Consider the following 24,126-nt stretch of genomic DNA (forward strand, 5'->3'; position numbering starts at 1 on the left):
AGGTAGCTTCAGTGGGACAAGATGAAGACCCAGTCACCTAATTTATGCTCAGTCCAAACCAGAAGCATTACTTTGCAGCAAATCTGAGGTTCACTTTAGCCAGAGGCCTCACGCTTGTTCGCAAGATACCTTCAGTTCCCTGCCCTTCCCATTTTGTCTGTAGCAGAATCCAGCCCCTGTGTAGTCAGAGGCCTTTGCGCCAGGATCCTGGGAGTGAGGGGGACCATGACATAAGGCCATCACCAAAAGCAGTGATAGGGAGGAAAGTGGCCTTGCAGAAAAACATGGAAGCAAAGCCTTGCCCAAGCTGCAGCCCTCGTGATCATCCCTAGAAGAGACTTTTTCCATCTTCTACTCTTCAATGGCCATGAACACTCCAAACTCCCCATATCTACCTGGGTGTGACCGTGACCTTTTCCACCATGCCAGGAGCTATCATTGCAGTCACTGCTAAACGTAATTTTGCCTGCATTATTTAGAACTTTTGCGTGCACTATTAAGAACTTTTTGTTCTTAAGGTGAGAAAACACCAAGTTGAACATGTAAATAGAGCCATTTCAATAGGCAGATTTGATGTTCTCAACAAGTGAGTCAATGTCATTCCTCTTTCTTAAATCCTGGAGAATTTTGGAGATCATGTTTTTGACTAGTGCCCTACAACTATGTGCATGCAAATGGTTTTCTCACACTCAGAACAGACAAAATAGGTTTGGAGTCCTTACAAAATACAAAGTGGCTATTTTATATTTTTTTATAAGCATCCAGGAGACTTTGAACAACAACAGAGCAAACAAAACCTGTCTTTCCCAGACAAATGCCCAACTTGCTGTTCCATGTGGAATTTGGACCCAGCTTTAAAACTCTGCTGGCAAAGAAGACACTAAACTGAGAAAAGTACACCTGGGCTTGGAAGAACATCTTCCAAAGCTATTAAACTTCTGAGTGAGACTATAATAACTGATGTGAAAATGAGAGTCTCTCTCTCTCTCTCTCACTCTCTCTTTTTTTTTTTTTTAATTGTTCCTAAGTGATATTCTTAAAAATATATTAGCTTATAAAGAAATTGCTGGAGAATATAATAGGGATTAAACTGTTAACTTTCACAGGATTTTAAAGCACTCCCCTAGAAATACACCTGAACAACTTCAGGGAATGAATGTTTTGCTAAAGATATGGCTTAAGTAACTTGTAAAATTCTCCACTTTCAATAAAATCATGTATGCTATTTTGTACTGTTCAAAATTACCTGCAGAAAAGGTAATTCCTCTCTCCAAAATCTACAGGAATTTTAAAGAACCCAGAAAACACCCTAAAAGCTAAAATCCATTGTTCTATATTTCAAGTAAACTTAATGAATTACAAAACTTTCAGGTTTTATTATCTATTATTATTTTTATATTATACTTAACACTATAAAAATTCACTGATATCAATCAAATTCAGATTAGGCACTCATAGGTGCAGATTGAACACACTTACTTACAAAGGCTTTATAATGCAAAAACTGATTACTACTGGGTTAAAAAAAATAATAATCACAGTGTTGTGATTTAGTCACTTAAATGCTTAAACTTAAAAATAAGATAAGATACCCCAACCACATGCAGGTAGCCCACATAGCCTCTTGTTAAAATGCCGTTCCATTTAAACACAGATTTTAACCTTTTCACCTTCGCCGCTTACATTTTTCTTTCGTTTTGTTCAAAGCATTTAGGTAAATTAGGATGAGGTCCCTCCATAAAAATGCAAGGGGATCAGTGAAACTTTCATCTCTAATTTATTCATGAAGGAGAGAGGTCTTTCCTGGTCATGCTGTGCATCATCCTGTCAGAATGACTTTCCTTCTTCTCGAGAAGGGATAAAGGGAGATAGAAAAATCAGGGGTTTGGGCTTTCCTACTAATAATCACTGGAAGAAAGAAAACAGTGCACTGTTTTATTCAGTGGTTATTGTACTGCAGCTGAATTTAATATCACATATTACAAGGCCAAGTTTCAATATTAAAGGGACTGAAGTTACTAATGAGTGAAAACATAAATTATTTATGTAAGATAACTAGCTAGTCTTTTCATATGAAGTTCACACATAACTTTACAAAAATCAGTTGGTAGACTCTCCCACCAAACCTAACAGGTACGATAGATAAGTTTCTGTCTGGATGACAGCAGAAGCATGTGTGTATTTGGGGAGGGTGCCGAAAGCATGGACAGCACACACCACTTGTCTCTATTAGCGCATATCCTGCTGACTCCAAGCTGTGCACAGAAACACTTCTGATTTCAGCTCTGGAAATTCACTACTACTGAATAAAGTTTTAATATCAATTATAATAAAAAATACACTTAATAATAAACCTGTTTTGTTGCTATTTTTCCCCATCCCTTCCAAAATCTTCAGTTTTCTGATTGATTTCTTTCACTTATTGTTGTTGTAATAACATCCCATTTTGCATCCTGATCTTTCGAAGGGGCAAAAAGGCTTATAATACAAATGGTCTTTATCCCAGCTGATGAATGAACTCCTCTGTGTTCCCCCAGCTTACAAAAATTATCATCTTTTATACATGCTTTAAAAAGAAAAGGGTGGGGGCTAGGGAAGCAAAGCAGGATCTGGTATTAGTCCTTTTAGTCGTCAGGAAATTACAAAATGTACACTTGCGGAGTAAGCAATTTTCGCAGTCTGCTGGCACATCCATCTTTTTAATGAGCCTTGTTTATAACCTGACGCCATGTTTCTAGTCACCTACCCTGTTTACATCTTTGGCCCCTTTAATTAAGAGAAGAACCAGTTAAAAGAAAGTAAGAAGAAATATTAATATGATCTGATTAATTCAGCTAGCGGGAGGTTATGGGGTACCAAGGTTATTATAACCTATAAAGGCAACATGAGCAAAGCTGTGTTCATTTGTAATTTTATTAGGCAGAGCGAATTAGTGAGCCCACATGGCAATGACAAAAGACCCCTTCCTATTCTCTCTTACCCCCCACCGAAGGGGCCAGGCGCCTAAAGTTAGGCTCCATATTAGGCAAATGAGAACTGATAAATCTCAGCCAACAACTAATGAGAATCTCCAGAGTTGGAGCTGTGCTAATTTGAAAACATTAGCTGGGATTTTTTTTTTTTTTTTTGGTGTATGTACAAAGTCCAACTAACCCAGTACCACTCTTTTCATGGGGTCAGCGGGCCAAAGGCAGCAGGGTGGGAGGGGGAAAGGAATCCATAAGGGGTTAAAGATAAAACATGTCATAAACATATGAGGGGGCTAAGAGGAAACACTAATGTGTAGATCATTAAGAGCATATATCACTGATAATACAAGGGGGATATAATTACACATAATTACATGACACTTATGCAGGAGCCCCTCTGAGCCCCCAGATAAGAAAATCCAGAGATTTTCCTTGCAGGGTTCTCTGGCAGGGTTCATGCAGGAACATTGAAATCATGGCAATATCAAGCCTTTTTCAGGGCTTTTCAGTGCCACATACTTTATGATGTGAATTTACCAAACTTGGGCAAACCTCACACTGAAAACAAGGGTGGATCTCAGCCCTGATGCAATTCACAGAAATCAAGGCTGGACAAGATGGTTAATCACTATACTACTAAAAATTCACTACTTCTTCTTGATGGCACCCAATATAACCCCAAAACATGAATAGTACTGCTATCTCCAAACATATGTATGAGGAAATGGAGGTAATTCAAGATTAAGGAAAAGAATAACAAGCTTTATAATGCATTCAGATGTTTGTTTGTTCAGTTACTTGTTTCCACCAAATACTTTTTTGAGACTCCATCAAACTGAAGGATTAAAAATCCTTGAATACTGCAGAAAATGTGGCTGAAAAAAAGTCTGGAATCACACAGCCTCTGAGGCTGAACTATCAGAAAAAATACCCTGAACTGTGGTCTTATGCTTTGGCCATTCACCATGACTATTCTTCTATTGCTGTATCATTGCCACCTGTATCATTTATTTCTACTGATATTCCAAGGTGTCACTTTTTACCAAAGACAGTCGCTCAGCTGCAAGCCAACTGAGTGAACAGATGGGCCACAGATCATAGGAACTTTCTGTTTAGTGTACAGCATTAAAAACAGGCAAAAAACAAACCCACTGACGGCAGTGAATTAAAGTAGCCACACTAGAAAAATCAATGAAAAAAAAAAAGTTAATGTCCTTTAAAAATAAATAAATAAATAAAAAGATATTCCAAATGTTTAAATTCCTAAACTCATACAACTGAAGTTTCATGGATTTGAAAGAGAGGTAGAAGAAGGAATGAAATATGTAAAAAGCACTAAAGAATTTCTCCAAAAAATGTGGGGACTTTTTAAGACAGACACCATCTAACTGGAAAAAAAAATCAGTTTTAAGAACATTATATTTCACATTTCATTGCTATTGAAGTTTAAATATCAAGCCTAATAATACAGAAAATGATTTTTATGTGTATCTAAGTCATCCAACCCTCATTGTTTTTTCTCACCTAATCCCAAAATTATTTTTATTAACAAACAAATTATTAAAGTCCGGGTAAGACGCTAGTGGTGGGGCATTGCCGGACTGAAAAGTCAGAACTGCCAGCAAAATTGAATGAGGGTTGGAAGAAGATGATGGAGAGGATTGGGTGAAGGGTTAAAAGCTAGATATTGGAGCAGATGTGTAAAAGCTTGTTTTATAGTCCCAGCTTTAAGTGCCATCCATATATGAAGGATGAAATCTGAGGCAGGATCAGTTTGCATGGCACAGCAGTGCCTGGGACAGTCTGCAGGCAGCTGGGAAGAACTTGGGGTGGGTCAAGTTTTTCCTCATTTACTTAACTAGCACATACCAATGATGACAGGACCAGAAGGGGAAGCAAATTTCTCTCCCTGCACTTTTTTTTACAGACAAAGATCTATAAAACTGTGATAGAGAGGTAAAGAAGTGCGTAGGACTTTTTCACCAAAGATAGCAGGACATCAGCTTGCATAATACTCCAAACACTGCCATAGGAATTATAGGGGCTATAGTCATTTTTTAATGATCCTTGAGAAAGTCTGAATATTTAATAAAATGTGAACAGATACAATGGGATGCTGAGTACAGTGGGTACAGAAGTTTTGTTCCTGTCTGCTGCATGTATAGGTAAGTTGCTCTCCTCACTCCTGTGACAAATTTCATTGACTCTGATAGTCCTAATTTTATTGAAATGCATTAAATAAAAAATTTCATAACCAAACCCTGGCTACCAGCAGAGAAGTTAAGGCATTTTAGTTTAGTTAGATCTATTCATTCTTTCTTTCACACATGACCTCGGATTTTGAAAGTTGGTTCCTCTAAGACTTCTCCTAAGCCATGGTCTACGGCTTTAAGGTGCACCTAAGGATCAGAAAGCTCAGGGTGACTGACAGCTTCAAATCTCTCTTCCACCACAGTGCCTATTAAAGCCAGAAGGCTCCAAGAACTCAAAGATATATTTATTGTTCAATTTATATACTCTCAGACACTCTTTAGCAAATGTTATTAGGTGCTATGGATTTTCAATCGCTTATTTTACTAGTGGCTTGAATTATCCCAGTGACTTCCTAGTGTAGACAAAAGAGCTCTTTTGGCTCTTGCAAGACAGTGTCAAAATCCCATCGCCTAAAAACAAATCCAGAACCCCTCTCTGGAAAAAACAGGATTGCTGTGAGTCCCAGCTTTCTGGAGACAAGATTTGAAAACCATTGCATTCATTTTTTACTTCGTCTTCTGTTTCTCCACACCATCAAAATTCTGGGTGAGACTAGAAAACATCAACATGCCAAAATGAAAGATATCATTTAAAACAATCTGACACCTCCATGCTGGGCCCCATGCCATTTTAGCACAAGCTGGGACATATACTTGAAAACTCAGGAGAAAATTAGTTCTTGGGATATCTTCAAGTCCAATTTTACACTTGTAAGATGAAAGACAGGACTTTTTAAAGGAGTCTAAACAATTTCAGGCTCCAGATTTTAGCAGCTTTCAGTGGACCCAACCTTTCTGATAGGGATGCCAGCTGTCATTCTCAAAGCAAAGCAATGTTCTGATAGCATAAACCTCATCCTCTTACTCTCACTTTCCTCTCTTCCTTCTCCTTATCACAGGGTGGTGAGACAAAAAAAAACACGATGGTGCAGCTACAGTGTTCTGGTCTGGTGGGCTCTTCTTCCAGTGAAATTAGAGCAATACTGTGGTTGCTTTGGGTCATCATATTTCTGCCCAGCTTCAGGTCTCCAGGTGGTTTGGAGGTCACGTTTCCTTCCTGACACAATTTGTTATCCCCAAAAAACAAAAAATGGAAAAAATAATCCCCAGGCCCTGCTTTTCAACTATCAGGGAGAAGAGGGCTGGCAGAGCACTTCAATGCTAGCCTGAAATTAAGGAATATAAATGCAGGACCAAAATCCAGGAAGGCTGCTGAATGCCTCTCAAAGAAAAATAATTCCTCATTCTTCTCTGCTAAATCCCAGAGTGGACTGATGAAAAATAATCTGAACTACAAGAAAATCCCTGCAATGTGTGAACTTTCATATGGAAATAGGTTTTTGGCTATTCATTACCTGTTTATATTTGCAAAGTTAAAAAGTTTAATTGATCGTTCAATAAATTATCACTTTACAGATCAGGTTAGGCTCTTAAACAAACCACGAATCACCATGTTAACACACAGATATAAATGAGTCTTTCTCAACAGGATAAACACTGTCCCCCATGTACGGTAGGTGTGGCAATTAGATTATTGATTTTAGGTAAATGTCTTGTTAATTATGCAGGAGGCTTCACTACTCGTGTTAATTAACTTACTGCTCCTTTGAATCAATACACTGTGGCCTCAAGAGAAAAAGCTCTCTCCCCCTGGTCTTTGGGGCAAAAAGAAAAAAAAAAAAAAAAAAAAAAAAAAAAAAAAAGTTTGGTTCATCTCTTTTCCTGTCTTCATTCTCCAAGTAGCTCCATAAATGCATAGCTCCATGTGGGAAAAAAAAAAAAAAAAAAAAAAAAAAAAAAAAAAAAAAAAAAAAACTGAAAAGCAGAGTGAGCAAAGTGTTAAGAGATGATCAAGCACTTCAGCCAATGAGAATCAAATTTAGACCTTGCTTGATGAAAGACAAACCTAATTTTTATCCTGTACAGAACTCCAAATGGTGCAGAGATTATCAGCAGACAATCCCACAGAAGTTGTCTGTGCAAATCTTTCTATGTACTTCAGAACCTGAGACCCCTCTCTTTCCTTGTCCAATTTTTAAATCTCTCCTTACAGCTCTTTATTTTTTTAGTGCTTAATCAGAAACTTTTCTCACAGGATCCTTTTTACCCTACTGTCTCATCTGAAACTTCCCTCATCTATGGCCTCTTCTTTTTCAGTCTAATTGGAATCTTCTTTTTCTACTGAATTTGTCCATTCCCCATCTCTTCTTTTCTCTCCCTCTAGTCTTCCTTTGTGGGTATGTGTTAGAATGACCAACACCCATTTTTACACCAATATCCCTTGAGCTGGATAGCTCAGAATTGACTATCATTTGTGTATCTTAACTACTCATCACAGGCTTAGATCAAATGTCAGACTACTCTTAAAATTAAAATTCATCCAATGGGAGTCCAACTTTATAGATCTATGTAAAATATGTTATTTTTCCATTTCTCTTTTTTTCTTTTTTTCTTTTGTTCTTTTTAATGAAGTACTTTGATTCCATATTATCAACAGAGATCTCAGTCTAGGAAATCCCATACAGAACTTCCCCAAATTTTTAATGGTGTTATTGGAATTTCTAAGCTAATAAGAATGCAGGTTTCGTTCACATTAACTCTCAGGGTTAGAATAATGACTATAACCACAAACTTTCACATGATCACAGCCCAAATCTGAATCAAAGCTCCCTGGAAGCAGGTGGATCTGGATGTCTGGTCAAAAGGTCAGCCGTTTCCTTTTTGACTGCAATAAATGAAATAAACTGAAACCAGTTTCCTACTTGGCCTTTGGTTGTTTTCGTATTTTCTCCATTTCTTTTGGTGATTTTGCAGTTCAAATCCTGTTTATGGCTTTTCAGTATATTTTGTTTGTGACTTTTTTGGTTGAGAGTGGAGACAAATGATTAGGACCATAACCCTGAAGACACTTAGGCATAACTTTATTCATATCAGCAGACGTGGTGCAGTCAATGGAGCTTTTACATGAGCAAAGTTACTCACATGTCTTAAGTACTTGCAGGATCAGGACCTTAATCTTGTGTTTTATGCTATTCGTTGACCTTGGTCATGTACACATTTATTACTGGTATGAAAAAGTACAAGGTAGAATGAGTGACATTCCTGATACAGGGAGAGGTTTAACAGCAGGAAAAGAAATGGGAGTGCTTTTGTAACTGTTCTAAAAATAACCTTTAAAAAAAAAAAAATCTTTGCAAAAGTTTGAGACTAGCTTGCATTGATGTTTACATGAAGCCTGTTATACATAATTTTCCGAAGCTGTTTTCAATCATGCAAATGATTTTTTCCTTTGCAATATGCTAATGCAATCTGATTTATTTCAGTTGTAAAAGTTAATTACAATGTGTTTGTGAGTCCCTAAAGATGATGTATTAAATGTTTATAACCGGGATTATTAAAATGTCCTGTCTCGATTACAGTGCTTCTCTTTCAAACACTAGAACTAATTGTAGCCTTAAATCACAACAACCTCACCGTTAAAATTAACACAAGGGCAACATTGCATAATTTTAATTAATTTTAATTTGGCCAAAGCAAATTAATTTTTGTTTTCTAGAAGGATAGCTAAAATCTTTCCCAGCCCACTTCCATTAAACATGGAGTTCATAAACTTCTCTCTTTTTTCCACATTTGTATCCCTTTAATGATTCCATGGCTACATATTTACACTTTAAAATGCTCTTTGATTTCTCGTGCTCTTTCTATTTTCATCGAAATGACTGTATTTGTGTCTGAAGTCCTTATTACTGTGCACCCAAAAGCGAATGAAATAATGGTGCAACATCCAGTATTTCACTGATTTTACATGCCTGTGCATTGCTCCAAATCATTCTGTAAACAAGTACCTCAGAGCCCCTTGAAGCTCTTGGAGCTTCAAGTTTTCTCTCCTGAACACCTCTGAAAGAACTTTTAATATCTGGTGGCAATAAGTCTTTAAAAAGAAAAATCCCTAGAGAAATAATTAATTTGCACACCTACCTTTGCTATGCCTCTCTTTGCTTTGGTGTCACACTAAAGATTTTTTAAGGGAAGATGGGATTCTGCACCCAGATGGCATGAGTGATCTTGCTTACAAATTCCTTTACCAGAAGCCTGAAACCTTCATGCCATGAGACATCACAGACATTTGCTGGGGTACCACAATGACATCACAGTGTAGATTGTTTGGAGCTGTGTTTAGGATTAAAAACAAGAGAAAATTAGGAAATTCCTCTTCTTATCCTTGTATTGTTACCATTTTATAAACATTACCAAAACTATCAAAAGCACGCCTAGAGGTCGTCCTGATGCAGTGTTTGAAATCTCCTTTTTTTTTTTTTTTTTTTTTTTTCCCTTTTGAAATACCGAATCCCTATAATGGTAAGTGTGGGATTTGGCTGTACATGAGTAATTTGTTGCCAGGGAAGGGAAGCAAAGTTTCAATTCAGGGAGTTTCCAGGGCTGTTTTCCAGAGGGAGCTGTGGTTTGCCTCTCCCACCCACAGAAGCAGCTGTGGGAGCGAGGGATGGGTAGGGAAGGGTTTGCCCTTCCTTATGTGCTGGGAGCTGGAACAAGAACAAGCTCACCGCCTTGCATGAATAGAAAGGAATCACTCGCCTCTGAGTAGCACTTAGCAAAGAGCATATGTGCATGTTTTTTAATGACAGACAGGAACAGCATTATTATAAGGATGGCCACAGTGAAGCAAACCAAACGTCAGTCTAGACGAGGATCCTGCCTTGAATTGTAGCAAGAGCAGTTGCTTAGGCAGGAGTATAAAACTAGGTCAAGCATATCGCGCTGTCCACTACACTTCATGATTTGTAAATATTTAGTAGGGTTCTTCCATGCCTTTGATCAGTCTTCCTTGGACCTGTGAAAACTTCCACAACATCTGCTAGTAAGAAAACCCTCAGCTCAGCTGTGTGTTGATTACCAAAAGCTGTTCATTTTAGTTTATTCCTTTTTGTCCAAAGGTCTCAAAGCAACAAAAGAAGGTAGAAAAGGTTTACTCTCTAGTGTCTATGTAAGGAGAAGCTGCGGTAGAGCAAGTCTGAGTTCTCTCTCACCATCTGTACATAACCACACCACACCACAAATGTGAGTTACTTAGTAGTAAGGCTTCAGACTTCAAGCAGTCCATTGGTCTTTATTATGGCAGTGTTCCCATTTCATGCTATGCTGGGGAAAAAACAGCATCCACATAAGCCCTGTACTTTGTATTCTGTGTTGCTTTAGTTTGGCCCTGGATAAAGGAAGCAAATCCACTTGCACATGGACCAAACTGAAGCTGATAAGGCCTCTGTTTTTCACCTCTGTCTTTCCTTAATGATCTGATCAAGTGGCTGCTTAAAAGTGAGAACAGGCATGCACATGAGGGGACCTTCACATCCACATAAATATCACTTACTGCACGCATTTTTGTGTCAGGCAATTCAGTCACAGTTCCAGCACGAGAGTCAGGTCAGGGCAGCAGCTGCCCTGAGGTTCAAAGGTAACCAGAATTACTTATGTGTTTTAGCGTATTCCTCTGAGACTTCATATCTGTCTCTGCTCCTCAGCTGCTTAGTGAAACTAGGCCTTCTGCAACACAGCAACAGCTTTTCAATTGCATTGGTCACATCTTGCTTCTGAGGAATTTGTTACTGGTATGGTCCTAATCGTCTATTTTCACTGGAAACCTGTGTCCATTAGCTCCCTCTCACTCCTCCCAGCCCTCATGCTTTCCTGGAAAAGAAAACCAGCAAGAAGGATGCAGCTGCACTTGATTCAGATTCCCACTGACTGAGGATATAAATCTTACCTTGGCCAAACATGTCAGACAGTGAAACTGCTGTCTTTAAGCACTGTCGGTCTGCAGCCTGCCATCTTCATCCTTCTGGTGGACAAATGGCTTCTGTAGTCTCTGAATTCAGAGACAAATACAGGGCTGGGTGATCTGTCTCCTCACTGGATCATCTCCTCACTAGCAAGAAGAAGCACATTTGCTTTAGGCTTGATTTACATGCTATTGGCTATCTTTAGCATCCTGGTGATTTCCAAGGAGATCCTTCAACACAGACACGAACTCCTCAAATAAAGCCAGACAGTAGCTGGGCAGGGACTTGCTGGGCAACAGCTGAAAAAAAGCAGCAGTTAGAAATTGGGCTGGAAGCACACTTCAAAGAAAAAACATGTAAGGTTTGTTAGGGCCTAGTCTGCACATTCAAATCCTATATTCAGACAGACTCTGTGTATGAGCTTACAGGTGATGATTTCCCTGTTGTGATGATTTTCTTACTGATTCAGTAGGACATAGCCTTGCAATTCCTTTTTTCTCCCACTTCATCAGTAAGTTGCAGATGAAGCATAGACAGAATGTCCCAAGGATCCAGATAAAAAAGCAGCTCTCATTTCTTGGATAAAGATCAACCCAAGCATCTCAAGCTACAGGTATCGCTGGTAGGTGCTCAGCAGCTCTAAAAACAGGCCTTTGCTGTCTGGGCACAGTGTCAGCCTAAGGAGCATCTTTCACAGTATAGCTGACATATTTATTTATTTATTTATTTATTTATTCTTTGTTGGAAAGACAAGAATTCGAAAGAAGTGTGTGGCTGAATTTCTTTCATTCATTATTTATAACTGAGGGCACACAGACAAATATGATTTATTTTTTATTTATTTATTTATTTATTTTGCCTATAGTTCAAGCCTGTAAATATAGAGAAAGTTTATATGAATTTACCTAACCAGGCTTGGTCCTGATCTTTGCTGTTCTGGACTGTTTCAACATATCCTACAAAAGCAATGTCAGATTGTCCTCAGCATTACTGAATCATACTAGGCCCCATCCAAACAGCTCTTCAGCTTCTCTTTCAATGGAGATTTACCAGCTGAAGGCACTGAGACTGCAGCAAACTTCTGTCACCCACAGCGTTAATGACTAAAAGCCAGCATCAAAGTAAGAAGCATAAATAGGAATTCTTTAATTATAATGAATGGCACATTAACCTCAGCATGAATCTGTCATGACTTTTCAAAATGGCACACGTGCGGTGCCGTGCTTCAGCTTACGCCCTGGGCCTTTTGGTTGATCACTTGGGATCTGTGTCTGCTTTTCTGACCAGAATGGCTCCCATCCAGCTACATTCAGTCATGGTAGGACATATTTGTATCCAGAAGTACAGAATTCTCCTGAAAAATACTGATGATAAAGAAACTTGCTCATCTGCTGACTGTTGTCTTTCTTGTTCTGGGGATAAATAAATATGTGAGTGGGCATTTATTAAACAGACTAATGTTGAATCAACGTATAAGAGGCCAGTTTTTCTGTAAGTCATCAAAGCTCTGCTGAAGTCCATGAAACAATGCCAATCATTTCCAGCTGAGACCTTGGCCAAAACACTGTGAAAAACCACAAATGCATGCAATAAATATATTGCTTTCCATGAAACAGAAAACACAAATGTTATATTACAATGGAAATGGTTTCATAAAGTATGTTTATTAATGGACCTTAGATATAATAAAAATATGGTTGCTGTTTAAAATACATGGTAGAGCCATCAGCTTATAAGCAAACCGTGATGGTACCTGCTGTGCTGCTTTTCCAGGTGCCAAAGGCAGAGTGATAAACACTGCCATCTGTGAGAACTGCAGACCTGTGCTCAGACCGTGGAGGGCTGGATACACTTTGATAGACTTCCAAGCCTGGGCACACTTCTTCACACTGTGGCTTCAAGGCCAGCATGCCATCATAGGTCAGAGCCCCACAAAAATGAGTTATGGTGGGACTGTGTGAGGTAAAGCTACGGGTCATATAACTTTGCACACTCCCACAGAGTGCTGACAAATAGAGGTAAAAAAAAAAAAAAAATCTTTCCATCTGGGTTTTACTAAGTTCTTAGCAACTTTGGAAAGGTATTTTTTTATGAATCCAACATCATAGCTATCAGAATGGCCCAAATGTCCTATGGCAAGGACTTCGACTTACTGTTTTTCCTTTGTTGCCCAAATATCTACTAGTCTTCCCTCAGACGCCTGAATTTTACCTGTGGTCACACACCAGGAGGAGGTGGCTGGATTCTGCATTTGGCCTCACCTGACCAAAGTTTCTCTCTTCCTCCCCATGAGCTGTACGCATTATTTTTATATGTAAATCCCCTTCACAGAGTGCTGTGGTGGGCCTGTGATTTAACTCAGAGTTTCAGACTATATAGAGCAGTTCACTTGGACCAGCATTTTGACTTTTGCTATGTTGGCCACTCCTCTGCTATTCTTGCTTACAGCATCATTAACCTGTAGGGAAAGGGTGAGCTTACCCATCACTGGAAATACAGAATATAATAAAAGTCCAAGTGATATAATGGCACTGCTCTCCACCTACAGACAGACACAGATGATTCAGCCAAGCAGGCTGCTCGGGCCCAAGACTTTGCAGTTCTGATTTTTTATTTTGCTGCAGCCCAGCACCTTTGCCCAGTGCTGCCACATATTCTCAAGCCATTGATGAGCTGAGTGTGTATATCCTAATTTCTTTTCACTCATCTGACCAGAAGTAAACAAGACCTTAAAAAGAAATCTGTCTCCTTCCTGTTTTTACATAAAGAATTCTTCTCAGTGTGCAGCACTAGATCTTTATTCGGAATATCACTGCACCTCGCCCATCAGCATTTATCACTGTTTTTTTAATGATGGGGAGAGTAAGGAAAAGTAAGTAAATAGTAGTAAATAGTTAGCCCTAAACTTAGGACTTACCCTATGTTGAAAACTGTTCTAAATTAAGCACGGTGGATGGGTTAGAGGGAAAGACTAAATCTCTAGGAAAAAAATTAAAAAAAGAAAAGGAAAAGGAAAAGGAAAAGGAAAAGGAAAAGGAAAAGGAAAAGGAAAAGGAAAAGGAAAAGGAAAAGGAAAAGGAAAAGGAAAAGGAAAAGGAAAAGGAAAAGGAAAAGGAAAAGGAAAAGGAAAAGGAAAAGGAAAAGGAAAGGAAAAGGAAAAGGAAAAGAAAAAGAAAAAGAAAAAGAAAAAGAAAGAAAAAGAAAAAGAAAAAGGAAAAGCAAAAGAAAGAAAAAGAAAAAGAAAAAGAAAAAGGAAAAGGAAAAGAAAAAGAAAAAGAAAAAGAAAAAGAAAGAAAAAGAAAAAGAAAAAGGAAAAGAAAAAGAAAAAGAAAAAGAAAAAGAAAAAGAAAAAGAAAAAGAAAAAGAAAAAGAAAAAGAAAAGGAAAAGGAAAAGGAAAAGGAGAAGGAAAAGAAAAAGGAAAAGAAATAGAAAAAGAAGAAGAAGTAGAAAAAGAAAAAGAAAAAGAAAAAGAAAAAGAAAGAAAAAGAAAAAGAAAAAGAAAAAGAAAAAGAAAAAGAAAAAGAAAAAGAAAAAGAAAGAAAAAGAAAAAGAAAAAGAAGAAGAAGAAATAGAAAAAGAAAAAGTGTTGTTTTCTTTTTTCCTAAGCCTATTTTTGTTTAGCTGTTGGTTATAAATTATTGCTTGAATGTGCACTTCCTAATAATGGCCAGTGACAGTAAAGCGAAATTCCACACAGGCAAAGGAAGAAAATACAATTAATTTCAATATATTTGCAGCACAAATTATTCAAAAGAATGACCTATAGTTCTTTCAGATCTCTGTCTTCAGGTTTTCAACTCCTTATCATATATAGACATAGACCGGAATGGAAACCCCAGGTTATAAAACAACCTGGGAGCTGTAGATCTGTACTGTAGAGCCACAAAGCTCAGGACTACCCCTACTTGTGGTAAATCCACAGAAGCCTTTGCTAAAAGTTAACAGCCCCCATATGTTCCTATGAGCCAAACCTCAGAGCTTTTTTTCTCAGCTGCTGTCTCAGTCTGGTGTTACTTCCGGCCAGAAAAGAGATCCAGAAATATTATGTGTTGAGGTGTCATCAGCAGAGAAATCCCTGTTACCTATAGGGAGCTTGAATCAACTTGCAGTTCTGGCCTGAATTCTTGAATGCTAAGGATTTCTCAGAAGAGTTTTGATTGCCTCTAAAAATAAAACTGCATTTAGAAAAAAAAAAAAAAAAAAGTAGACCTGAACCACATATTCATGCTAGCTCCCATATCTCCCAGAATCTGATTTCATATCCTCATCTCCACTTTCAAGGTAGGGTTTTTATCAAAAGCAGAGGTGCATTTCATCCAACTCTTCTAAAACCCAATGAGCAAGTATGCATAAGGTTCATCCCTATCATCTTTCTGTTGGTTTTCCTTTTGATCACAAAATGATATCCTTCTCCACTCAGTGGGCAAAGAACCTTTCAATATTTACCCCCATGGCTGCAACAGCTTCATTTATCTTCATCTTTGAAAGCAACTCTATAATTATATCATGCATTGTTCTCCAAGAGCCGCTCGCCAGTTAAGAAAAATATGTAATCAGCAGCCTTCCTTTCTAGCCAAAGGTACGTGTGACCAGTGAGACCTTTCCAAACTAGGACTGTAAAAGAAGCTAGATGTTAGATAAGGACCATTCTCCAAAAGAGAAATATATGCAAAAAGGAGGAGATAGACATCTGGCCAGAGAGTAGCATTTCTAGATAAACACTTCTGGTTATAGATGATTTCAGATCACGTATCTGCTTTCCTGTGTTCCTTTGATTATTACTGCTTGTCACGGACACTAAAATTGGAATTTGTGGCTGACCCCCATTCCCTATTGGCAAATGACCCTGACAGGGTTATCAAAGTCTAATACCCATTTTCTTCCTCTTCCCGTGGCTTTAATTGTACTGGTAATCTCACACGGCTTGTGAATTGTGAGAAGAGAGGGAGAGGGGAAAATGCAGAAGAAGTTGGGTTGAAAACCATGGAATTATGTCATGAACACAAAGTTTCTCATAGGAAAGTCTCTGTCTCAACTATGCAGGATGGGGTGGGGGGGTGCGAAGGAGGAGGGAGTTCTTCATGAAAATCAGAAAGAAATAGACCTTTCCTCTTGTCTCTCACGTTTTGCAGAGTAAATGCTTGGCATTAAAGGAGCCATGGGCTCCCTTGTCAGGATGAATCATCCCCTTGGAATCTGCACGGAGCATAGGCTGAAGAGGCGGTATATTGCCAAATGCCAAATGCATGTGCTGGAATCACAGCCCGCCGCTTCCAGCACAGCCCCGCACACAGCCTCGTTCACTCCCGTTCCCATTTCTGGTTTGTGTCTTGTCACCTAAAACATAAACAGAGGCAAGGAGCTCACGGAGAGAAACGAGGGGGTGGAGGAATGGGGTGGAGGGAGGATGAGGCGAGGTTTCCAGCGAGACACAGCTCTTCCTTTCGCTGCCCGCAAGAACAGAAACATTCCTCTTGCACAGCCTCGTGTGTGGACCCCGTCCACATCTCCCCCTCTGTAACAGAAAAATGCTGCTGGAAGACAGCATCCCTGGGGTGCTCCCAGGTATTTTTCCCAACATCATACATTTGGTTTGTGTTTTATTGCTCTGGCAATATTAGACACTCTCAGAACAAGATGACACTGCAACATCACATGGAGAAAAGACCACGGGCTAACAGTGAGAGCAGCCCATAGCCAGCAACAAAGATATTCAAACTAAATAGCATATAAGTAACATTTAGCATAAGGTAACTTGTTTCAATGCTGTGGTACAAAAACATTTAAGAGGGAGAAACTTTTCAAAAGGATTATGTTTATTCACAGCATTTCTTATGAAGCAGAAAATAATGGTAATAATGATAGGGAATTATAGGTGAAGTAAAATAGATGTGAAACGCTTTTAATTCCCAACCCTCTGTATATCACCTTTTTTGTGTGTGTGTGTTCCTTAACATGGGATTGCCTGGCTGACATGAATGGACCAAAGGTAACACAGCAGGATGCAGTGGTATTCTGGCGATGCTGAAGAAAGGGGTCCATTTCAATGCCGGTTCCTGCTGATCTAATAAATATAACTATTTTATTCCCACCACCTCCTCTTTCCCACATGCCTCTGACAGTTGGCAATAATAGAGTTGCTGAATTCATATGGAAAGAAGGAAATGAAATATTAAAATAACAAGGCAAAGATAAGATTTGCATTTGTACTTATACCATTGGCTTTTAAGAGAGTTTCCCCTATTAATATTAGATTTTGACAGGGGAAAGGGAGGCCAAGTTTCTGCTCATTTCAAAGGCTGACCGTCATCCTCCTGTCATTAGTAGCATGTTTCTGAGTTAACTGATCATTCAGCAGTAACAGCTTAATTCAGATTGGGCAGATACACACAGCCCGATTTCTGTCAAACTAACCAGGACATGCAACATGGAGTTTATGCCAGATTTACACTGGCTGTGTCTAGACAGACAATATCTGATCTGGCTTAAAGAAAGAGTGGCATGAACAGACAATATCTGCACTGGCAAAAAGCCTGGCAGGACAGAGTTCAGCTGTGACATATTTTTTTTAACAAACTCAAGTCAGCGGGGAAAAAATGTATATACGAGTAGTATTTTGTATTACGTAGCCACAGAGTTTTTCACTTGGAACTAGGGACCCTAGTGCAGGATTTTCTGTATAACTGAGATGAAGCTGTACCCTTTGTTTACAGTGGTGCTGTGAGTTCCACATCTTCCTTGTGTTTGGTTCAGTGTCAGCACAGCTCTTAGATGAGACTTGGAGCTCATGGAGGTGAATGCAAGAATTTCTTACAACTAGATGAAGCTGTCTCTGAAGATGTACCCAAAGAGCTTGAATAGCAAAGCATTAAAAATATTGACCACATTTGTCCTGGATTCAATGTTCTCACTAGTTCTATCAGTTGTCTTCTTCTTCTTCAAAAACCAACTTTCATTTGTCTGCCTATCTCTAGTTTATAACCCCTTTAAAACTCCGTTTGACTTTTTTGTAACTTGACCATCTCTGTTACTCCCTCTTATCAAGGGGACCAACCACACAACTATTTTGTGCCTCCATGGTATGTTTGCAGAGTGTTTTCCTAGTAAACCATGCCTTGCATAGGTCCTCTGGCAGAACTGCCACATATAAATTAGAATTGTCCCGATTCACATCTCAGCTGCAAAAAAAAGTGTGCAAGACATACACTGAACAAGTCCAGCCACCGGATGGGAGGACTCAACTAATTGGTTGAGTTGGCTCAAATACTTGGCCACCAGCTGGCTGACACAGCAGCCTCCAGCCCCAGGGAGTCAAATGTTCCACCCCAAATACAACCTGGGTCTATTTAGTGGCAGAGCAGAGCAATAACCTCTGGTACCACATGGTCCAGACCATTTTTTAATTATTATTACTAATTTTAAAATATAAAAATGGCATAAAACCTTTTTCAAAATTTAATTTTCATTAAAAAAAAAAAAAAAAAAAAAAAAAAAAAACAGAAAAGAATGAAAGCATATGGTATCAATCATATTTTATAATACTTGTAACTGCAGTTCGGAAACATGTGTTTCCTAACTGCTCACTCAGCAGTATCTGTATAATTTTTTTAAGCAAAAAACAACCCTCTAAACAAAGCATTTAAACTAACCAGCATTGCATGATATTGTACTTAGCTGAAATGAACCATTTTATTTGGGTGTAAGCTGAATAGAACCAGCAGTTACTGTTGCTCTGTTACTATTCCAGAAACCTTCTTTCAACTTTAAATTAGATTCAGGAAGAAAGGAAGAAAATACTATGCCTTCAAATATCACTGCTGTTGCTACTCCTGTAATGGTAAACACTGAAAGTGCAGTATATTTTGTTCATTCTGTTTCCAAAGCATTTTATTTAACTATGGACAATCTGCCTTAATGAAGGAAAGCAATGGCTCATCAGAACAGGTTCCCTGTCTCAATAGTGGCCTTTAACTGATGCTTCCAGAAAAGCATGGGATCTGCCTCATTCATTTAGCCAATTGATAGTGGGAAGGAAAGTACTTCATCTTGATCTCCTGTGATGATTAATTAATATTTGGATCATCTTTCTTTCCTTTGTCGTTAAGCATGACTGAAGAAGTATGATAATTTTCCCATGAGTGCCTTGGGATGCCCAGCATATAAACTTCATGATTTCAGCTCATATATTTAATAAACCTTCAGAGATCCATCACACCTAGATGCAGAAGAATAACAGGAATTGATCCCAGTCACCTATGCCTCAAACAAAATGCAACACTTTTTATCTTTTTTTTTCCTCAGATCAGATTAGTCCCCAATTTCTTGAGATATATAGTACCCACTCCCTCCCATCACCATCCTGTCAAAACCCATTTTTTCTCCTGAAAGCCACTGGGTGATTTTTAGCAGGTAAATGCTCCACCTTTGAAATTCAAATCCATCACATTTTGTTTGTTTGTCTGTCTCTCTGTTATGCTCTGCACACCTTCTTGCAACAGGGTGATAATATAGTTATTGCCAGAAAAAAATGGATGGACATCCCTCTTCCTCTCTCAGTCACACTGACATCCATTCATTTTACACAGAAATAACTCCATTGACTTTATTGTACTTGTTCTGACTTGGTATTGGTACAAGCAAGAGAAGAACAAGGTTCTATTTTTATTTTTCATTTCCTACGTGCAGCTGATGTCAGAGACCCTGCAGCATGCCGACCTTTGCTGAGAAACTTGACAAAAATTCACCCTTCTATCCGAAGACAAAACAAGGGATTATCAGCAAGAAATTAGCAAAGCAATCAACGTGCAAGAGGATCCTCATTTAATAAGTGCTAACTTTTATTTTCCTAATAGGCATTAAAAACAATAACACCACGTCCATGATACAATTTGATTAAATTGGCTCCGATAGCTTTGGGAGCAGTAATATGATTAAATGTCTAACACAGAGCATGTTTTTGGTGGCTGATCGGCAGAGTGCCTAGCTTTTATTCCACACACACTGCAGTTCTTGGTGATGATGGCATTAACCATTTCGTATTCAAGCCCGCTGGAAAATCCAAAGTGTTCTCCCACTGGGAAACACCCTGGGGCAACACCACGGAGAGAGGGACTGGGAATAATTTCCAAATATCCCCTTCTCACCTCTCCTTTCCATTTTGCATGCAGCTTCTTGGTCATTGCTTGACCTGTGCATGGAAATCATGATGGATCTGATCTGATATTTTTTTTTTTGAGTGGTCCTTTGGGGATCCAGGAGTTGGGCTCAATGATCCTTGTGGGTCCCTTCCAACTCAGATATTCTATGTTTCCATGTTTTGTTGTTGTTTTTTTTCCTACCATCTATTTTGAAGGACAGCCATCAAAGTAAGGATCTTGACACAAGCCTCAGTCCAACCAGCACCACATGTCAGGAACTCCTCTCCCCTTGCTGCACAGGATTGAAGTATTCCTTCCATATTCAGAAAGTTATCGTGTCTGCCATAGCTAGGCCCTGCAATAATTCCTGTCTGACCTGTTTCACGGCTAAAATGATTGAATTAATTTTAACCCCTAAACTAAGATTTTTATGTCATGACATGGTTTATGAGTGACTTAAATCTGAATTCCTTGTGAAGTGCTAAAAACACCTGAAAACTTTAAGAAATGTTTATACTGTGAAAAACTCTGAAGGAATCCCATGGAAATCAGGCAGATTATAGGCTGTTTGCTCGTACACTTGAGCTTAAGAATTTGGAAATCAGGCAGATTATAGGCTGTTTGCTCGTACACTTGAGCTTAAGAATTTGCATAGGTGCCTGATGTATTGGAGCCAGTGACTTCTGCACAGAGATCCACTGCAGTCCAGCTTGATTTCAAGGGAATTTGGTGAGAATTTAATAGCATAGCTTCCCAATATTACCTCAAATAAATTATACAAACCTCCCAGCAGCAGGACTTTTATGAAGACAGCAGTTTAGAAAGACATATACTTCATCATGTGCATATCAGATACTATAACGGATTCTTCTTTCTATACTAAAGCGCCTTCGAATCAGGACACCAAGGAAGAAAACCAACCAAGCTCAAGAGGCAGAATATCTGAACAGAGTCATATTGCTTCATTTCCCCCTAAATTCTGTAGGTTGGTTAAAACAAACACACACACACACACGCAAAAAAAAAAATCCCAGGAGGATTTGTCTATGTATTTATACTGGACAAGCTGGAATAAAGTATACCCAGTGCTTCAGAACAAAATATTTCAAGGTGCATAATGGCATTCATAATGCTGTTTAATTCAGAGCTCAGCACTAAGACAAAATGAAATAATAATTTCAGCTCCTTTTAATGGCCCCCACATCATGTGCTTGCACTTGTTCCAAACCCAGGGCAGACTTCACCATTTATTTTGTGTATTTCTAAGAGATCTTAGCCATATGCAGAGATATACTGTGATTGCCGTTATATTAGGATATGCCTCTTCACACAGCTCTTGTCAGTTAATGAAGGGAAGACAGGAAAGCCCCATGACTAACTTCATTTACCAGAGAAGGAGAGATGGCAGAGCAAAAGCCAAGCTGTTTCTGCAAAGGATGCGCTACAAGCTGAGGTCCTGAGTTCAATACCTACATTTCTAATTCAGGAAAAGTCATCTGTCCTCTTGTCTTCCCTGGCCAAGATGACTGTCTAATACATAACTGGGAAATTTAAGCTACTTTGGGATTTAAATAATTTACAATGCAGTAGGAGAACAAACCTTTCTTTTTAATTAATCAAATTCTATAAAATCTGATCATTTAACAGAATCTGAAGTACAAATGATGATGTAATGATATCTCCTGAGACAATATTCTATACATTTTCCCTTCTCTTTTCCCCTAAATCAGTAATTACTAACATAATGCTAAATAAGAAAAGATTTAGTCTCCTCTCGTGGACCCTTTGATGTAGCACACAGCTTTTTTGTTCTAATTTTGTATAGATAAAATAGACACAGATTGCCCCTTTGTACCCTAACAGCTTTCTCACTATGCTGTCCTGCAGCCCAACTTCTTGTTCTGTCAGACTGGCAATATCTGTAGTGACTTACACTGCTTTTTTTTTTTTTTTTTTTTTTTTTTTTTTTTTTTTTTTTAATGCCTGCAAAGGTTCACACAGCCAGAGGAAGGCTCATTTCTGAAGAGGAATAATGTGCTGAGAAGCCGCCTGGACCTTGTTCATGGTCCTTTCCAGGAGAACTAATTGCCAAAACTAATTAAGACTGAAACTGATGGGGTTCTCTCCCACATAGACTTTACAGGATTAAGAACAATACTAGTTAGCTGTAAACACGGTCTCTTAAAAAAACTACAGATTCTCTTTGCCGAAGGCTTAGAGTGGGCGGGGATCAGAAGCTTTTTGATATGTAAGTATACCCAGCAGTAATAAAAGTCTTACACCAGGTTAACTACACAATTTGCTAATAACATTTGCTGACACAATCCGTGAAAATCACTCTGGCAGCCCGATTTTTGGCAAGTGTACAAACGTTTTATTGAACACATGCTGCCTATGAAACATGGTCTATGAAAACATGGCCCCCCTATTCGCAAACGAGCAGCTGAGTAACATGTGAATAAATACCTGCTCTTGATTCTTTTTGGCTTATAGTGAGCAGGAAACCTCCAATTCTTTCGCATACATTTTGGAGGGAAAAGCAAGAAAATGTTCCTCAACTAACTTTGGTGTTGGAGAGCAAAATTTCCGTACAGTATGGCCCATAACCAATGAGTGTCAGTCAAGGCAGACATCCCACGTAAAAGGAATCACTGTTTTCACACCGTTTCAAGTTGAAACATGGTCTGCTCGTGTTCTTTCACTCTAAGTGGAGCTTACAGAATTCAATGATGCATATTATAAGCCAAAATTTTTCAGGGACACAACTATGCCTATCCTCCCAAGAACTGCATGCAAGAATCGCAAGGTTGTGTTTTGAGATTTGCCCCAGCTACGCAGGCAAGAGACCCAAGGAATACGTATGACTAGACATATAAAATATGTATCCAGTCTGACTTACCAATTAATTTATAAAGCAGCATTTCCAAAGCCAGACAGTGAGGCACTGCCAGTCACTACCATGATGCTAAAATAACATGATGCAGATCAGCAGAGAAGTAGCAGGTGCCAGTAAACATGTGGTGGCCCCAAATATACTGGTTTTCCCCAGCACCTTCTCTAAAACTTCCTGTGAAATAGGACAACATAAAACACTGCTTTACTGACTACCTATCCAAGGGGGTCTGTAATAGGGAACAGGATGGATTCTTTTCACTATGTTTCAACCACATGGCTGCCACACTTCTGGGGCAATAATTAAGATTAATCAACAATACTGTCAGTTTTTCTTTCACTCCTGGCAAATGTATTTGTATGATATGATGTTGTGTCACTAATATCTAATTATCTATCATGTCTCCTGCAGTATACCCCAGAAGTATCCAGAAATGGCAAAGTCCTAAAAAAAAAAAAAAAGAGAGAGAGAGAGAGAGAGAAATGGGTGCTAACATAATGATCGATAAATAATTGACATATAAAAATAAATAAATAAATAAATAAATAAATAAAAGGATGGAATTCAGTCCCAGAGGTAAATGCTATTGTTTTTAAAATTTTAACATTTACATTTTGATTTTTCTATCCATACACTCAAATATATATAAGCAAACACCCTTGAAAGAATAAATAAATAGATTAGATAGATAGATAGATAGATAGATACCAGAGAAGAAATAACCTGGAAGGAAGCACTGGTTTCAACACAGTATTCTTAGAATTCAAATAATACCAATTTCTTAGCATAACTATCAATGATTGTATCTGGTCACATTTATCAGGTATGCAATTCGTTCCAAGTACACACATATTTGGGAGAAGAATTCACAAAACACATTGTTCAAGCGTGTCCACAAATCTGGGTTGTGTTGTGAGAGAGCTTTGCCTAATTCATGGTTTTGAGGGGAAATTGTGCAAAACGTCGTTTTGCCTAAGAGCTGGAAGATTTGATCAAAACTGAAAACCCTGATTCAAAAGTGTGCCTCACAGCTTCATACAAAGCAAAATGTTCTCATAGGTGCTGTGAGTGCTCAC

The sequence above is a fragment of the Cygnus olor genome, chromosome 11 (genome assembly GCF_009769625.2).
Source record: "Cygnus olor isolate bCygOlo1 chromosome 11, bCygOlo1.pri.v2, whole genome shotgun sequence".
Lineage (NCBI taxonomy): Eukaryota > Metazoa > Chordata > Aves > Anseriformes > Anatidae > Cygnus > Cygnus olor.